The sequence below is a fragment of the Melanostigma gelatinosum genome (genome assembly GCF_949748355.1).
Source record: "Melanostigma gelatinosum genome assembly, chromosome: 20".
In the NCBI taxonomy this organism is placed as follows: Eukaryota; Metazoa; Chordata; class Actinopteri; order Perciformes; family Zoarcidae; genus Melanostigma; species Melanostigma gelatinosum.
The window spans coordinates 17,327,326-17,344,287 of NC_136653.1; positions in this window are offsets into that span (position 1 = coordinate 17,327,326).

Below are 16,962 nucleotides of genomic sequence, written 5' to 3' on the forward strand. Positions count from 1 at the left end.
AGACTGCGACCCAGCTGTTGTGGGGGTATTTCATATTACCATCTTCCACGTGTGAGGCAACACTTGTGTGAATGAAAGCAATGCATATTACATTTTCATTTCCCCTTTCTATACAGCCAGCTGTGGACTTTTATTTGACTGAGCTCAAAAAAAAAGCACGCTGTAATAATCCACCAGTTTGTGCATAAAGGTAATGTTCTCCTTCTGTGCTGAGCTCTGTCAATATTCGCTCATCTGTTGTTATAGTGTACAATAACTGAGTAGCAGGTGTGTATTACAGGGGGAAAAAAACCTTCCAGTTTTATTTCACAATGCTCATTGAACCGTATCCCAGAAAAGTCTTGAAGTCATGGAAACTGCATGAATGTTTTAGTTATGCCGTCGGGGTTGTGTTATAGTAATATGGGTATGATTGCGCAGAGAACGTTCAGTACAGGGAAATAAACGTTCTCACCGGTGCCACACTGTGCTAACGAAAGCTGTTGGGCAGCTCGAGCAATTCAAGCTCCATAAAAACATGAAAGGGCACATATTCATATACCTTTTACCTCACGCGACCATGACAGTAAAGTGTGAAGAATGCTGTAAACAAGTTAAGGCAAAAACCTGGAGCGGTGCCAAACGTCTCGTGATGTTCCCCGAGGACACCGCGCTCTGGACAGTATTTTCCCCTCATTTCACACCCAGCTCACGGACGTCTCCGTTGCACTTAAAAGGTCCCGTGGCCATGCATCAACAAGATGGCTTAATTCGAGTAAACAAGTGACTTCAAAGCCACAAAGGTGTCGCTGTAAATCCAAATTAATGAATTTTGTTATCTGGTAATTACATTGTGTGTCATTAGAGATGGTTAGAGTGATTTATGGCTGGTTCTACCGTTTACCCGCATTTTATTCATGCGAAGTGTCAGATTGATATTGAAGTCTTTGACATGGAAGAGGAGCTCGTTTAGCACCACTCCAGCACGTGTGCACTCATGGTTTACATGCACTCGTACGGAAAATGCATTGTTTATTGTATACACTACTGATGAGCAGATTTTAAAACTTTTCACATTTACAGCTCTTCCTTATTCAATACAATAAATTAATGCCAAATAAGCTAAATTGAAACACTCTAATATGAGATGATGAAAGTAGATCGCTTCCATTTGTAACCGAATGGACTATACAGCCATGGACAATGAACTAGACAACGTTCCCCTGGACACACACTTCACTGCTCCCTATATATACAGGGATGGGTCAAATGCAGAGAATAATTTCCCCACTGTGGGACGAATAAAGGAATGTTTCTTCTTCTTCTTCTTCTTCTTAAAGGCCCCACACCCTCCGACAGAAGCAAGACACCCAGATTGTGTCTTTTGCTGTCGGTAAGTCTTTGTGATCCTTTTGCGTCTCTTTGCGTCTCTCAGGTTTTGTTCTGGAGGCCTCTTTGTGTCACCGTGGCTGCTTTTTGCATCGTCATGTATGTTTTGTGTCTCTTTGTGGTCATTCTGTGTCCCTTTGTAGTCCAGTTGCTCCTCAGTAGCCGCTCTGCACCTCTTGCTGTTTAGCATCTCTTTGTTTTGGTTTCATGTCTCTTTGTGGTCATTTAGCATCTCTTTGTAGTTGGGTTGGTTTTATGTCTCTCTGTGGCCATTTTGCATTCTCTTTGTGTGCTCCGGGCGTTGAATCGGTGGGCTTGTTCAGCAATCCTAACCTGATACTAACAAGCCAACCACCTCTCTCACCTTCCCGACTCCGGTAGGGGGAGCACCACGGATGGCCAATCAGATTCCAGAGGGGGCGCCTGGCCGCCCCTCTGGCCCCTGTCATGATGTCAGTCCATCATGACAGTTCACAGACTATCCGTGCCACTTCCCCCTGATGATACCACAGCAAGAGAGGGAGACTCGAGAGATAAGGTCTTATCTCGTTGTATGCAACCGGACAACTTGTACGAAAGCGTATCAGTGCTACAGTGCATGTATCACAATAGGTTGAGCCGCATTTTAAATGGGGTGTTAAGTCGAAGTGAAATATGGCGACAATTATCTCCTTGCCTGATATTAGAATTGGCAGCAAGGTACTTAATAGGGCCAGAGCGGCAGAATGATGCTGTAGTTGTAAAGCCTTTGTGTGACATCCAATGACTGTCACTGTCTCTGTTGACCTAATTCAATTTTCTTTTCAATTACCTGTAGTATATTACCATTACAGCCATTGGTATTGTGGTATAAATCACCCAACCGGACCCTGCGGCTAGAGCAGACAGGCACCCCACTGGGTGATATAGAGCTGTGTCCTGCCTGGCCCCTGACTCCCTTAAATATATTTTAGATGAAAAAAAAGAACACAAAACACTCCCGACCCACATTGCAGCAGCTAGACTGGGCCGCTGGGCCCCTTCATAGGAACGTAATGTATAATTACGGTGACTCAAGGTTAGACACAGACAGAACTGATAGCGGAGAACAAAGCTCAATGAGTTCTGGGATCTGAGGATTATTATTTGGGGGATGTGTAATTAAAAAGGCCTGGCTGTAATGTACTCCCATGTCTTGCGTCTTTGTTTCAATCCTCCCATCGTGATAGCTTGTGGCAGGTTCACTGAGGTGAATGGTGGTTAACGAGCGGGGGGCCATTGATTGGGCTGTGTTACCAGTGTCACCTCAGTGTCCTACTGAGGTGAGAGCATTGATTTATTCAAGAGGGAAGAATCGAGAGCGACCAGGTTTGAAAACATCCTTTAATCAGTACGGGCGGTCTATCCAATGTGCTTAATGTGCGTTCAGAATTATCCATGCTGGCATGTGCTGTGGGTGCAGACCAAAACCAATACAGTGTGTGGATGCTCATGAGTTCATGAGTTTATTTATACATTAAAACACTTAGAACCAAGCTAGTGGCGGTTTGTTTGTCAATGACTCTTTGATATTATACATTCATGGTTCCCAGAGGATGGATCCCAATGACTTTGATGATCCCCCTGACTTTTCCAATGTGAGGTTGACATTTGTGATTTTCAATTTTCATTTCTAACTGGCAAATGTTAGCATGCAATGCAACTGAGGACTATTAGTCTTGTGATTGGATACGAGCAAGTTCACAGCAGCTAAATGAATAAAGAATCCTTTTAATATCACCTCATTACATTTTTCAGCCAAATGTTCAAAACTGAAAGAACGATGATCCGCAGCACAGTTTAAGACGAACACATGCAGGTGTGTGTAACCCTGAGATGAAGCAAAGAACATGAAACAGGGCTGCTAAGGTTGTGTGTGCTTTTGTACACAGAGGGGGGTAAAGAGAGAAAGGCAGGAGGAAAAATATTCACTTTTCGGCAGTGCCAAGCGGCTTTGTTAAAGCTGGTTAATTAAATGCGATGCCTGAGTCGACTTGTCTAAATTCGCGGCCTTAATGAGGTTGATAACTGTGTTCTTTTTAATGAAGCTCTATTATCTCCGACAGCCTATAAATAGAGGTATAGCCGATGAAAAGAACATCACAAATTGCTTGTGAAGTCCTGAGACCCTGTGTTGAGAGATGCTCGCGCCAGAGGAGGAAGGTACAGAGTCTGTTGCGTCTTGATAATAAGCTGCGAGGTGGAGGACAGGCAAATATCATGCAACACATGAAAACTTCATTATTTAGTGATAATTATCTCTGGGTTTCTCGCGAACAAGTGACACCTTTCACACACACGTGAAGTTGTTTGATACAGTGTTAATAGAAAAAAAATCGATTATAACTGACATAACTACTACTGTCAGCGGGAAACACAGTAACAGTGATAATTCTCGATTATCAGTGCAACACTCTCTACAAAATTCATTTTTAGGGCGTAGCAGCGATATCCTGCAACATATGCGCAACACTTTTAAAAGCACTGCATTGCAATCTGAAAATCTAAATATTATCAACATGAAAAATATCTTTTGGTATTAATTATAACTGCATGGTCGTTAACGTCATCTCTTTACAACATCTTAACTTGTATTGATCTGCATGATCGAGTGGCAGAAGAGCAGGGAGATAAATCAGGTTTGGAAAAGGACAGAGCTGAGGGGAGCCCTGAAGAGACAATGTGCAGTGCTTTATTTGCATTAAGCAAATGGGAGTTTCAGTTGTATAGGCATTTCTCAGAGGCAGAAGTAATCTTATTAGTTTAGTTAAACCTGGCAGAGCTAAATGACCAAAGGTTTTCTCTGCCCTTGTTAGGCCGAGTTTCTTCTGTAGCATTTTCTTTTTAATGCCATGGACTATTTGCGGGAGATAATTCATACTAAGGACTGTCACATTCAAATATACAGTTTGTACACCTGCAAAAGATATGGAAACTCACTGTATGTTATGTGCAAAAATATACAGCATAGCATAAATGATGTCACATTGTGTTAAGGTGGTATGAGATGCTTGGTCAGATTCAGATGCTAAATAAGGGAACTTTTGTTTGTTTTGTTGGACAAAGCTTTTTATTAAATGTTGCATTGAGCATGAGATTAGTTATTGACATAACACCTCTATATACCTTATTTTCCACAAGTCGCTTGCGCTTGCTTGCGGAGCCGATGTGCCCTTATGTATTATTTTATCCTATATTTGAGATGTGTCTGAGGTGTATAGGGAGAGACTTTGCCACAGTGGGGTTTCCAGTAAGGAAGCTGTATTACTTCAGGGTGCCCGGTACCTTTTCTGGTCACATGACAGACAGGAACCAGTCACCAGCATAGCTTTCTGTAACGACAGTATATATTAAAGCAAATTGACATTACAGACAGAACGATAAAAGGGAGCAGTAGCTGTTATCGCCCTGACACCGGACGCCTATTATAGAATAAAAGGAGGCTATTAAGTCACAATAAAAAGCTCTTAAAGAAGATTGGGCTGAGTTTTACTTTTTGTTTGGGGTGTTATTCTAAGAAAAATAAAAGGCTTTTGGTCATTGTACCCAAAAGACATTTAGGAAAAGTAAGAAACAGGAAGTATAAATATTTAACAGCATTGGCTTGTTTTTGTTGTGAATTTGTTTACCCTTCCCGTTGTTTGTTTTGCAACCATGAGGCTTGTTGTGGTATATGCCATCATTTCAGAAGGTTGAGAGCTTGCCAGTGAGAGAGTCCATTTAATATTGAGCTCCAGCCAGCCTGCATGTTTAACGGACGATTAGCGAGCCCACCCTGTAGGGTTTCCTGTCAATCGTCCAATCAGACTCGGGCTGCTTTCTAAGTGTCCCCCGTCTTCAGTGGTCCTCGTTTCTGCCCAAGTTTGACCTCATATTAAAAAAAAAGATGAATTATGTATCAGTACTAACGATAACAAGGGCAACAGACAACACAGGCTACTATAGGTGGGAGAGGAGTGTTGAAAGAAATCTATAAAACCTTGACACCACAGACCTGCACAAAACAAAGAATAAAGAAAAAGTAAAGAAGCAACTAGAAGGAAAGCTTCAGGGTGTTACTCTGTCAGCACCATCCACATCAGAGCAGCTTCAACAACTTGCCTCCACATGTGTATTTATATCAAGAATATTGCAAAATCCCTGGTTAAATATCAAACACCCTTCAAAATAAATGAAATGCATCTTCAAGGAGACATGCTCATTTTCAGCTTCATATTTGTATTTCTGGCTTTCTACTGGAACATGTTCAAAAGATTTAATGTTCAGAATATCATTATTTGTTTTTTACTTTACGTCTGAATATACCTGTGTTTGAAACGCTCTGTTTTGGTACCTGTCTGTTGAAGCCCCCCGCCACCCCCCCCCCCCCTCTCCCGAAAAAGCAATTGCAAATGTTTTATGCGGAAAGAAATGGATTGTTAGGCCCCGCAAGCCAATTCAAGCAAACAGCAATAAGAACAGAACAAGGATACACACAATGCGTTCGGCGGGTAACACCTCTGGTTTGTTTACAAGAAAACTCCACAGGGTCCCTTTACCTTTTACGTTATCGTCCTGCTAACCTACTCAGTCGTGTACTGTCGATATAAAAGGTGTATTTTCAGTGAGTCGATCAAACCCATAGTGGGGACCAAACAACTGAAGGCTTGAAAAGGTTAGCTCTCGGCCCACTTCCAAGTGGAGTCTGGTGCGGGTGGTTTTGTGGCGTGACAGGTGTGAACAGCACCTAGCTTTAACACAATACAATGCAGCAGCAACACCGCCGAAGCCTTCAAAATGACCATGAAGTTGAATCAACACCTCTCTTGAACAACATCTGAACGTTCTGACCTTCACAGAGGCTGGATTTATTGCAGGACTGTCGTATTATATTGCTGCTGGTGTCCGCTAGGTGTACCTAATAAGATGAAATACCGGGCTACTGCGTGCATTTAGCCCAAAGTCAGAGTGCTTCTGTGCGATTTGACTGCTTGTACGGCCAGATGGACCTGAGACATGGCTGAGGGTGCCGAGTATCGCACTTAAATACACAAATGGAAGCACTGACCACTGCTGCTATGAACTGTGGTCTTGAAAAAGGGAGCAGGAATGTGGTTTGTAATCAGCAATAGAATGTTCTCTGCTTAAACTCTCCCCGCCACTGTGTTCCTCAGAAAGAACTTCAACAACAATTATGTAAATTTCCTTAATTATCCTGATCTCTTTAATTAGTTTCTTCCCCAAGTAATAGTGCCTCCAGGTGATTTCCACTGTGTCCTTTCATGTTGTATGTTCATCGAACAGGCAGTGTTAACACTATTTGAGAGGGGTTGTTTTGTTTTGTAAAATGACATGAGTTCACTGTATTTATGTCGGTTTGTTTTTCTCCCCGGCTCACAGATGGTCACTTTGCGGCAACAGAAACACGCTTTGACACAAACAGAGAATAATTCAGGCAGCGCAGGCTGAGCTCTGGGTTGTTCACAGAAGGATGACCAAATGGTGTCCGAGTCTACTTCACGGTGTGTCCCATCATTTGTGTTTCCCACTGGGATGTGTAAGGCGGCACGAGCACCTGAGCTACACTCAGTGTTACCGCCTGCCGCCTGCATGCATCAGGAGGAACGGAGGAACTGTGTTCGGCCCGTGCAGGAAGTGTGTTTGCGCCACCTCTGCAGTTCCACATTATTAGTTTGTCCTCACCAGGGCAGGGCGACAGAGACGGCATTGCCTCGTATCTGCTGACGGATCAGTCTCTCAGCAGTGGGAGAAACCCTCACGTCAACTCGGTGAGACTGCGCGGCTCACCCTCCCAGCTGAACAAATAAGATCAGAGTCAAAATGAAAAGCATTATTACTGCTGACATCTTTATCTGTGGCCTACCTTATTTAATAATCAATTTCTTTCAAGGCTTCCTGGAGGAGTTTATCCTTTAGCCTCTCGTTGCAGCTGAGGATCTGCTGTTTAGTTATGTACACTGTGTTTCCAGAGGGGGAGAAGCTGTTCCATAGCTGGTGGCCTTACAGGGTAGTTGCACAATGTATGTCGCCCTTTCTCATATTGTGGTTTTTCAAATAAAGCTCTGGGGTGTTTCAATGGACAAAGGTGTTCAGAATACAGCACATGGACCTGAGGGAGAAAGAAAAAAACATCTTTGCATAATGTGGCATTTCATTTGTCTTTGAAAGCAAGAAAATGAGTCATATGATTAATCATTTATTTAAATGGTGGGCCATTTGTGTCCATGCATAAGATTAATACGTCTATTTACCTAATGGCTGAGAAAAGTCTTCTTCTTCAGTGACAAGACAACACAGGGAACCGTCTACAGCCGTGCGTGCAGCTCTGCGTGGCAGTGCTTATAGGTGCAGTTGAGCTAAATGCTAATGTGTTAGCAGATATCGGGTGTTTCTCAAAGTCAACGATGCTTCCTTATCAGTTTGGGTCCTTCCAAGTCGGATCCTACAGAGGCAAGGCAAGACTCCTTCTTTTGCATTTGGAGAGTGCACATTGAAACAGTCTAGCTGTTCCAAAAACAGATTCAAAACATGTAGGCCTATAAAAAACAATTATAAAATCAAGAGGGATTTTTACAATTGCTATCATTTATAAACGTACAAAACATACAATTTATATGCTTTCCTCAAAGCCACTATAAACTCCATAGAAAAACAACTGGATTGACAATTGTTCTACCCAGATTTGTTCAGAAAGAGATTTTGATGAACTGCTGAGGTCAAATAACTTAAAGTTTACTCGGATATTTCTCCTGTTTCCAAATCAAGAGACAACAAATGCATTGTGTGCATAGGATTGTGGGTGTTTATGAGCCAAGGAAACACACATGCATCTTTGAAAATCCTCTGAACAAAGGACTCAGTGCTCAATAGAATTTGAAGGGTTCTAAACACTGGAACAGTTGCATGTGATGGGCAAATGTAAATGTCACCTGATACTCAATAAAAAGTCCAATTCTTCCTGCAGGGTTCATGAACGTGTGTACAGAATTTCACGGCAATCCATCAAATAATTGTGATATTTAATGAAAAGCCAAACATTTCAACCCCTTTGTGGCGCCGAAGGGAAAGTCATTCGACCACCAGAGTCAGCAGGTTTCATCCTCTGGAGTGAAAGAATAAAAGCATCATTTTTATTTTGTTTTAATGATAATTGATTTTCTTATTGTTGTTTTGACACCAGAAATCGGTGTGTTGACATCTTGATGAGAGCACTCAGCGGTTACTATAGTCGTCAACTTTAAACCAGCAGAGTGAAGCTCGACTCTCTGAGGTGCCTTCTCTCAGCCCTGGTTCTGTCTCCCGCAGCACTCCTGTATTGAAAACCGATGTCCACTGATGAATGCAGTTTTAGTTTTAGAGTACAACATGTGTAGTGTGGAGTTTGTGATTGAGACAGGATTTATAATTAATGGTACAGCAAAGGGGATCAATTGCAATTAGGTGTTTGTAACACGCTGCGGCTGATAAGCATCCCCGCCATCGATCAAAGTGCCGACACGACGGTCTTGTGAACCCGAGGCTCTCCCCGCGTCTTCTCGCAGCAAACGTAATTGACCCCACAGGGTCAATGAACAAAGCTCAGGATTTGTCATCGCTCCGGGATGATGCCTCGCGTGAGCGGGAAAAATCGCAGGCTTTTGCATTTGCAGTCGTGCTTATTTTCATGCAAATGCTCAATAATCTATGAAAAACACCGGCACAGTTGGGACAATATGGCGCCGTGCTGTATGCTAACGCTAAGCATGAAGACTGCGGGATGTTTTGAATTCTTCTGCATTCTCAGCAACACAAAGATTAGCTTGTGGAGTAGATTCTGAAAACAGAGCTGTACTTTTCTTGGACTTTTTTCATTTCTCTTGGTTTTGGCCACAGATGGAAACTCAATGATATAACTTCACCGATGTTTTCTATATGCGTGGTTTATTTTTTCCCTGCAGCGCTGTAAACTATTCAAAGGATTTCAGCTGTCTAAACCTGTGTATGCACTGAGCCTAGCACCTCTGTGCTTTGATCTGTTTGTTACTGTGCGTTGATGGTTTGGATGTTCTGACGTACTGCAGTGAGTGGATTTGCAAATACGCTAAACGTACATGTTTTTTGATCTTGCACACTGCAACGCTTTTGAACAAAGAAACCGAATACACGATTTAACACGAATAGATTCGCATTTGGGAATTTGTAAACTAATGTGTACCCATGTGTACCCAACATTTATTTTATTTTGAAATTCATGATATTGAGGAAGCAGACACAATACAGAGAACAACGTCTCACTCTCCTAACTTTTCTTTTTTACATCGAATGCACATGGACAAGCTAAATCTGTCAACTCCGAGTACCTAAACTGTGAGGAAAATAATAAAAATGTTCGAACATGGTATTGCAATTAAATAAAAAAAACGTAGATGGAAGCATGGATGAAAAGGTTTCACCATTTGCAACATCATAATTTCCCATCAATCCTTGTCACTGGTCCTCATCACTGGTTAGCCTTTACTGACACATAATCATAGCTTTTCAAATGTAATTAAGAAGATGGTTTCAAAATGATTCGAAAGACTGGCTGTAATTTCAATTCACACATTTAACAATGGCGGCAATCACAGCAGCCGCATCAGCAGCAGCAGCAGAGAGAGGAAGAGAGCGCTGTGCCTGGAGGGACGTTGACCCTGTCATAAGGCTGCAGTGTTTAGAGAGAGAGAGAGAGAGAGAGAGAGAGAGAGAGAAGGAAGTGGAGGCAGGACAGATTAAGTGAGGAGAAAAAAACAGAGCATTCAAGAAGTGAGTGAAAGAGAGCAGAGGCTAAAGTGAAGGAGATAGAGAAGAGCTCGGCTGGAGTGTAGGCCGGAGCCGAATGGCACCGTGTGCCAAAATGTATCCATTATATACATAGTGGACACAACGTCAGAATCTTAATCCGTGGTGGAATGTAACTACATTTACAATACAATTATGTGTACAAGTACATTGACCCAAGTACTGTACTTCAGTAGTATTTTGGGGTCCTTGCACTTACTTGAGTATTTCCATTTTTTGCTTCTTTCTACTTACACTCCACAATATTGTGCAGGCAAATGTTGTGGAGTGTTTACTGGATCGTTTTGTTTACTAGTTGCAGATTCAGATTACCATGACAAATTATAATCAGTAAATACATTAGGGCGTATTATTATAAGTTAAACACATTAATGCATCGCTAATTATGATCCACTCATAAATCATACATTATTATCAAATGGGACATTCTGCATAGTGGGTACTTTTACTTTTGGCACTTTTGAATATTTTGATGCCGATACTTCAGTACTTTTACTTTAGTAAGACATTAAATGCAAGAAGGAATTTCAACTTTAGTAAAAGATCTGAGTACTTCTTCCGCGCATGTTGGAAGGCACTTAAGTTGAGATGCATCTGACATCAATGAGCTGAATCTTTACCTCATTAGTAAGGAAGATTTAGGAATTGCAAAGTTGTTTTTTGCTAACGTGGTTGTAGAGTCCCTTAAATTATTAATAATAATTACGTGCACAATTAATTTGGTCTTGACGTTGCAGACAATTAAGTTTACTCTGGTCATGGCTTTGTTGTAGTTCCTTCCATGCCCTTAGATCTGCTCTCAGGAAGTTATTCGAATTTGGAAAAGTTGGGCTACAGCCTCACATTTCACAACTCGAGAAAAGCTCAGACTCTCTTAACTCTATTCTGTGGACACTGGACAGCTTTGATACATGTGTGCAGAGAGCTTCCCAGCTCAGCTGTGAGATTAATATGGGCAACTGTTTCCCGGAGCAGTCACAGTGTTGATTTATGATTTTGAGATGTTGGTCTGCAGCTGTGCACCTGGAAATGTTTCTTATGTGCATAAGAGACTCTTCACACAAGTATTGAGATACTTGAAATCAAGAAAAATAACTACGCTTTCAGTCAAGGTCAGTGTTGCAAAAATAATTCAATTAAAGAAATAAAGATAAAATAAATGAAATCCAGGGCCTTGACAGAACACTTTACAATAAAATAACACACTTTTATTTCCAATGAATCAGCATGCACACATTATTAAGTCAGCAATTCTAAATAATTATGTATGACAATCACCAATCCACACTCTGCAACTAATTATCATTCTTTGCATGAATGCAAAACATTATTCTCTCATTTCTTCTCATCCTCCCAAATTATACTTTGATCATTTATACAAATATGCCTTATATTCCTGTTTGTATTGCAGAAGCTGAGAGCATACACAGCTCCTGAAATGCATGGGCGTGTCCTATGACTGGCTTTGGACCTGAGGTCAAACTGTAGCATCACATGATAGCAGCGACACGTTTGGGTTTATATCTCACCATATATTTAAATTAATTTCGATCCCTTTGATCTGATATTTGATCCTGTGCAAATTGAAAATTTGTTCATTTTCAAACTGACAAATAAATAGTCAGAGAACAACGAATCTCAATCCGTGTTTCCTCCTGGTTACAAAGCTCTTAATACCCTTCGAATGCAATATGCATACTGTGGCAATTCACAGCTTAAAACCAGCTTCCCTGGGAAAGAAAACTCCAGCGTCGCTCAGTCTGCAGCGCTGAGTTACATTCACTTCTTTCATGAAGCTAAATACATAGAAAGGCAAACAAAAACCTTACAGCCAGCGATCAACGCACTTTTAGTTTCAGAGGAAAATCTCACTCCTATTGGAACCTGTGTGTTTGTCTGAGTGCCAGGAGGATTACACAGCCAACACTGGCATCATCATTTCCTTTCTCGTGCATTAAAAGCAACATTATGACTCAGGCTACGGAGGTTAATACCTCGAGTGCAAACAGGAACGGTTCTGTGTAAACACTCACATTCAGATTCAACAGACTGCCGTGTGACGCTTACATGGTTTACTTGGATGGTTTTGAATCTTGTCAATGTTGCTTTGCTCTAAACTCACGTGTGTTAATCGATATTCTACCGCTGTAAACAATTTTGGCCATGTCTAATTTCAATTCAATCTACTGACGATTTTGTCAATTGACTGCTTCGTTAAGCACTGACCCCTAATTACTGTCGCTTTGCGTGTCAAGCTATTTATTCTAGCGCGGCGCATACTTAGTTTACATCATTACCGGTGGCACATTTCCCGCTCTTATCATCAGTAATTCAGTCATTTCTTGCTCACAACGATCTATTTTAGTCTGATAATATGACAACTGTGGCTAGCATACTTTGTCAGCTGTAGCTAGCTAGCATGAGCGAAGGCAAACACTGAAACAGTTGAGTGGCGCGTCAACGCAAGCATGACAGTGTTCATGCGAAAGTGTTTTGAATAGTAAGGTTTCAGCAAAGATGTGTATGTTTGGGAAAAACTGAGCATGTGACTGGATAAATGGCAGCGTGGCCCCGTTTACTTCAATTTACTTCAGAGACAAACACGTTTTTTTGTTCAAGATTTCAAGGCAACAGAGGTAGTAATTGATGTACAAATGGATATTTTTTTGGGGTGAAGTATTCCTTTTAGGTTGTTTTGCAAAGAGTTTGTAGCTTGAATCTTATAGCTGCTCACTGGACATGCAGTTAGCACATCACCATTTCATTGTGCTTGAGATTAGTCTTCCACTTTGCAGGATGTTATGGGATCTGCCTGTTTGTTCTCGCTCCGTGTCGTCTCTGGATTGCTGTGAGGAAGTGAGACATGACGTGTGCTTCTGTCTCTTGTCATCGTGAAATCAACTATTGCAATTATTCAATTTATTCTGATGATACTGATGTTTCCCGCACATGTAATCTTTGTAATCTGTGATGCAATAGTTACACAAGGTGCATCAATAAAACAGTACACGGACGTAAAAGCCAACAAGCTGTGTGACATATGAATATGCTGATGGATTGATTTACATTTTGTAAATGGTTTTGAAACTCTACTAAAGACGCTCTCTTTCCGCAATCAGATACATCCTCAGACTGACAGAATCAGGTGAAATGTATCTGAGGTGGCACTCGGCAACCCCAAAGAGACCGGCTCAGCTCCGGTCTGAACGTGTAGAGAGAGAGACTGAGACGTAGACGAGTTCAACCTCGCTGATTATGAAACGAAAGAGGCCATGCTCACATCAAAGGGACAGTTGGAAGAGTCAGAGATTTGCAAAGTCAACCCCGCCCCCCCCCCCCCCGTTAGCTTCAGATACACTGCTTGATAAGGTCTTTGGATCGATTCGCTGATGGACACGGTGACAGAGGCAGGCTGGTTATGTGCACCCGACCACCGGGATCTTTTTATGTGCTGTGTTGTTGCAGGATCGGCTCATCACGCTGGACTTTGAGTGACCCATGAACATCTTCCTGGAGGTAGTGTGTACTTCTTAAATAATCTGGATTTCACAGTGCTGGACAGTAGCAAGCTTCAAATGTCCATTCCATGCTGTTCATACTGAATGAATACTATCATGTACTTTTGGTTGCAATGAATGAAAATCTCCAGCGTTTGCGTCCATCTTTTTGGCAACAGTGGGGAAGACCTTTCCTATTTCAACATGACAATACCCCCGTGTGTGCAAAGCCAGGTCAACAAAGACATTTTCTCAGATTGGAGAGTAAGAACTGGCCTGGCCTGCACAGAGCCCCTACCTTGACTCCTTCCAGCACCTTCAGTATTAACTGGAGTGCCGACGGCAAGCCGGGCCTTATCACTAACATCAGTGTTGGACCTCACTAATGCTCTGAATGTGAGTAAATCCACACAGCCAGCATCCACACTCTTGTGAAGAGCCTTCCTGGAGGAGTGAAGGCTGTTACGGCAGCTGATATAATGCCCTTGGCCTTTGAGCAAGGTGTTGTAATCAAACAAGGGTGCAACGTTCTGGTGCCCACATTCTTTTCACCATGTTTGCTGTATTATGAAAGGGGCCCTTCTGCAAATCGAGTTCTTTCATTTTGATACGTAAATACATTTTACTGATAATCTGTGCTTAAATAATAGTTTGAATGCAGGACTTTTGCTTGTAATAATACACTTTAACATGATGGTATTGGTGCTTTTGATTGAGAGATTACTCCAGAGATTTATACAAGATGCAAGAGACATATTATAAAAATAGATTGCTCAAAATTGGTGCAGCCGAGGCCAAGATATCCTGACTTTTGTCCTTAGTATGGGTGATGCTCGTAAAAACACTGGATCCTAAAACTCCCTATAATGCAACTCATTCACTTCATGATATGATTGTGTGGTCTCCAAACCCAAGCTAGCTAAGGGATTATACAACTGTTTTCACGGGCTAACTGCTGTAATACTCCCCGTAATAGATTCTTATCCTCACATTTGATGGAGTGCCCCTTTAATTTGCATATGTTTTTCCACCACTGAGACTTCCCTTATCCTAAGAACCCACTGTATTTTGTCAGCACCCTTTGCATACATTACATCAAGCAGTCATTACAAAAAAAACACAATAGATCACAAAGGTTTCCTCTCTTTACCTTCCCTCTAAAAACTGAAACCACATTGTCATGGAAAACGTATTGAGCCGCGCTGCAGGGGATGAGCTCCCAAATGTTCTTTTCCTCGCCGGTCGAATGGAGATTTTGCTGTGACTGACACTAGGCCGTCAAGAAAAGACAGTCCCCCTCCTCCTTCCCCCCCTCGCAGACTCCTTGTGTTCTTATCAGCGGGAAGGAGATTGAAAGCCTCAATTGGGTTTATCGTATCAATTGTCCAGACTGACATTCAAGGTTCGGACTGGCAGCTTTGTCACGGTCAACGAACAATTCACTCAACACAAAAGTTGTGCTCTTAACTTGGATGCAATGTCAAAGTGTTGCAATAACGTGTCAGTGATGCAATAATGTTATTTTATAGAATCTAGCTACTGTATATTACAAACTGTATTACAAATAATTAAGTGAGTCTGTCCATACATCATTCTGTCTTATTGCAGGGAGCTGGTGTCCCAGCATGCATTGTGAAAGAGTCGAGATAGACCGTGGACAGGTTGTCTATCAAAGGGAAAACACACACAGGCAACTCAGGTTTGAACTGAGGCCCTTCTTGCTGCGAGGCAGACACTGAGCCACCATGCCACCCAGCCTTATCCCCTGAGGCATCGTATCCCTTTGTGCCTTTCACCTTTTTATTTTGTTGTGCTACAGTGAAAACGCATGGTTTTTTATTTATTTCCATGGAAATATGAAAACATGCTGCGAAGTCTAGGGAGACTAAAATCTGAGATTTGTTTCTGAACACATTATAAATGTTGGAACCCCCTCATAATGTGATATAGAAACACACACTATCAGTACTTCTGCTGCCCAATTGCGAGTTAACACTGTAGCCTACAGTTTGCCAGCTAGCCGAGGTGTACTGGCCATCTTGCATCCTGGTGGAAGGTCAAAAAATTCATCATGTTTTTATCCATCCGCCGCTGTCTGTCTCTTTAGAAAATCACATCATTTCACGATCAGAATTTGATGATTTTGCTTGGATAACATCTAGAAAGTCTGGAAGACCAACACGATTAAAATATTTTATCTGCAGTTGACATTCCCTCAGAATTTCAGAGCAGAGAGGACTGCTTATTTTTTCACGGTTTGGAAACCGAATTTCTTTGTTGACCTGATGATAGTGTTAGATTAAAAGTCAGGGGATCACTAAAGTTTTTAAAATTTGTCTTGAAAGGGAAATTAATATTTTTACCAAATATCATGGTAATCTATCGTTGTTGAGACATTTCCCTAAAAAAGACAGAAGTCAACCTCATTAGTGGTGTGGGAGGAAACAGACAGGGTATTCACCCCTCTGGAGAACATGCATATTTGTACCAATTTTCGTGTTAATCCATTGAAAAATTGTTGAACTATTGCAGCCTGCACTTAAGTGATGGACGACGTGATGGCTTATAACATAATATTTGCGAACTCTGACAAAAGACTCCAAAGAATATAGATCCTGGAGCCATCCGAAGACAAATCCTGGAGCTCTTCGCAATTAAATATAAATCACTGGAGACTGAGTCTGTGCTCAGCATCTGTTTGAGCGATCGCACCCAAATTAGCTTTTGTAATAATAGTGCTGAAAGGTCTGAAGTAGGAGATCAGAGTCTGTCTTATCTCACGAGTCCAACATTGGACATGTCCCCTTTTGGAGGTTAGTCCTCTCATATAGTCTCATGTTTGTCTTAGGATGTCCTAAAATGAAGGTAGTTACCGAGGCGGCTGAAGGCTAGCATGGTCTTACTTTCATGTTGGTTTTGATCAAATTCTCAAGACCTGCCCCCCCCCCCCCACCCCTTGTTACCCTGTGTGAAAGTGTCCTCTTTGTCAGTGACAAAGGCTGCTGCAGCTTCTTGTCCTAATAGGAGTTAGCTTGTACGTCAGTGAAGTTATTCCAAGGGCAGGAAGTTGACTTTCCATTCTGTGTCAAAGACGATTATTCAAATTCAGCCCACCATACTGTCAGAAACTGGGCATGCTTGTGTTTTTTTATCCAATTTAGAGATACATCTCAATGCAGTAATTCGTTTTAAAAATAGCTCCTATTTCAGTTTGCTGACAGTTTGATTTCGGTTTTGCTTATTTTTCACTTGTTCTAAGTTA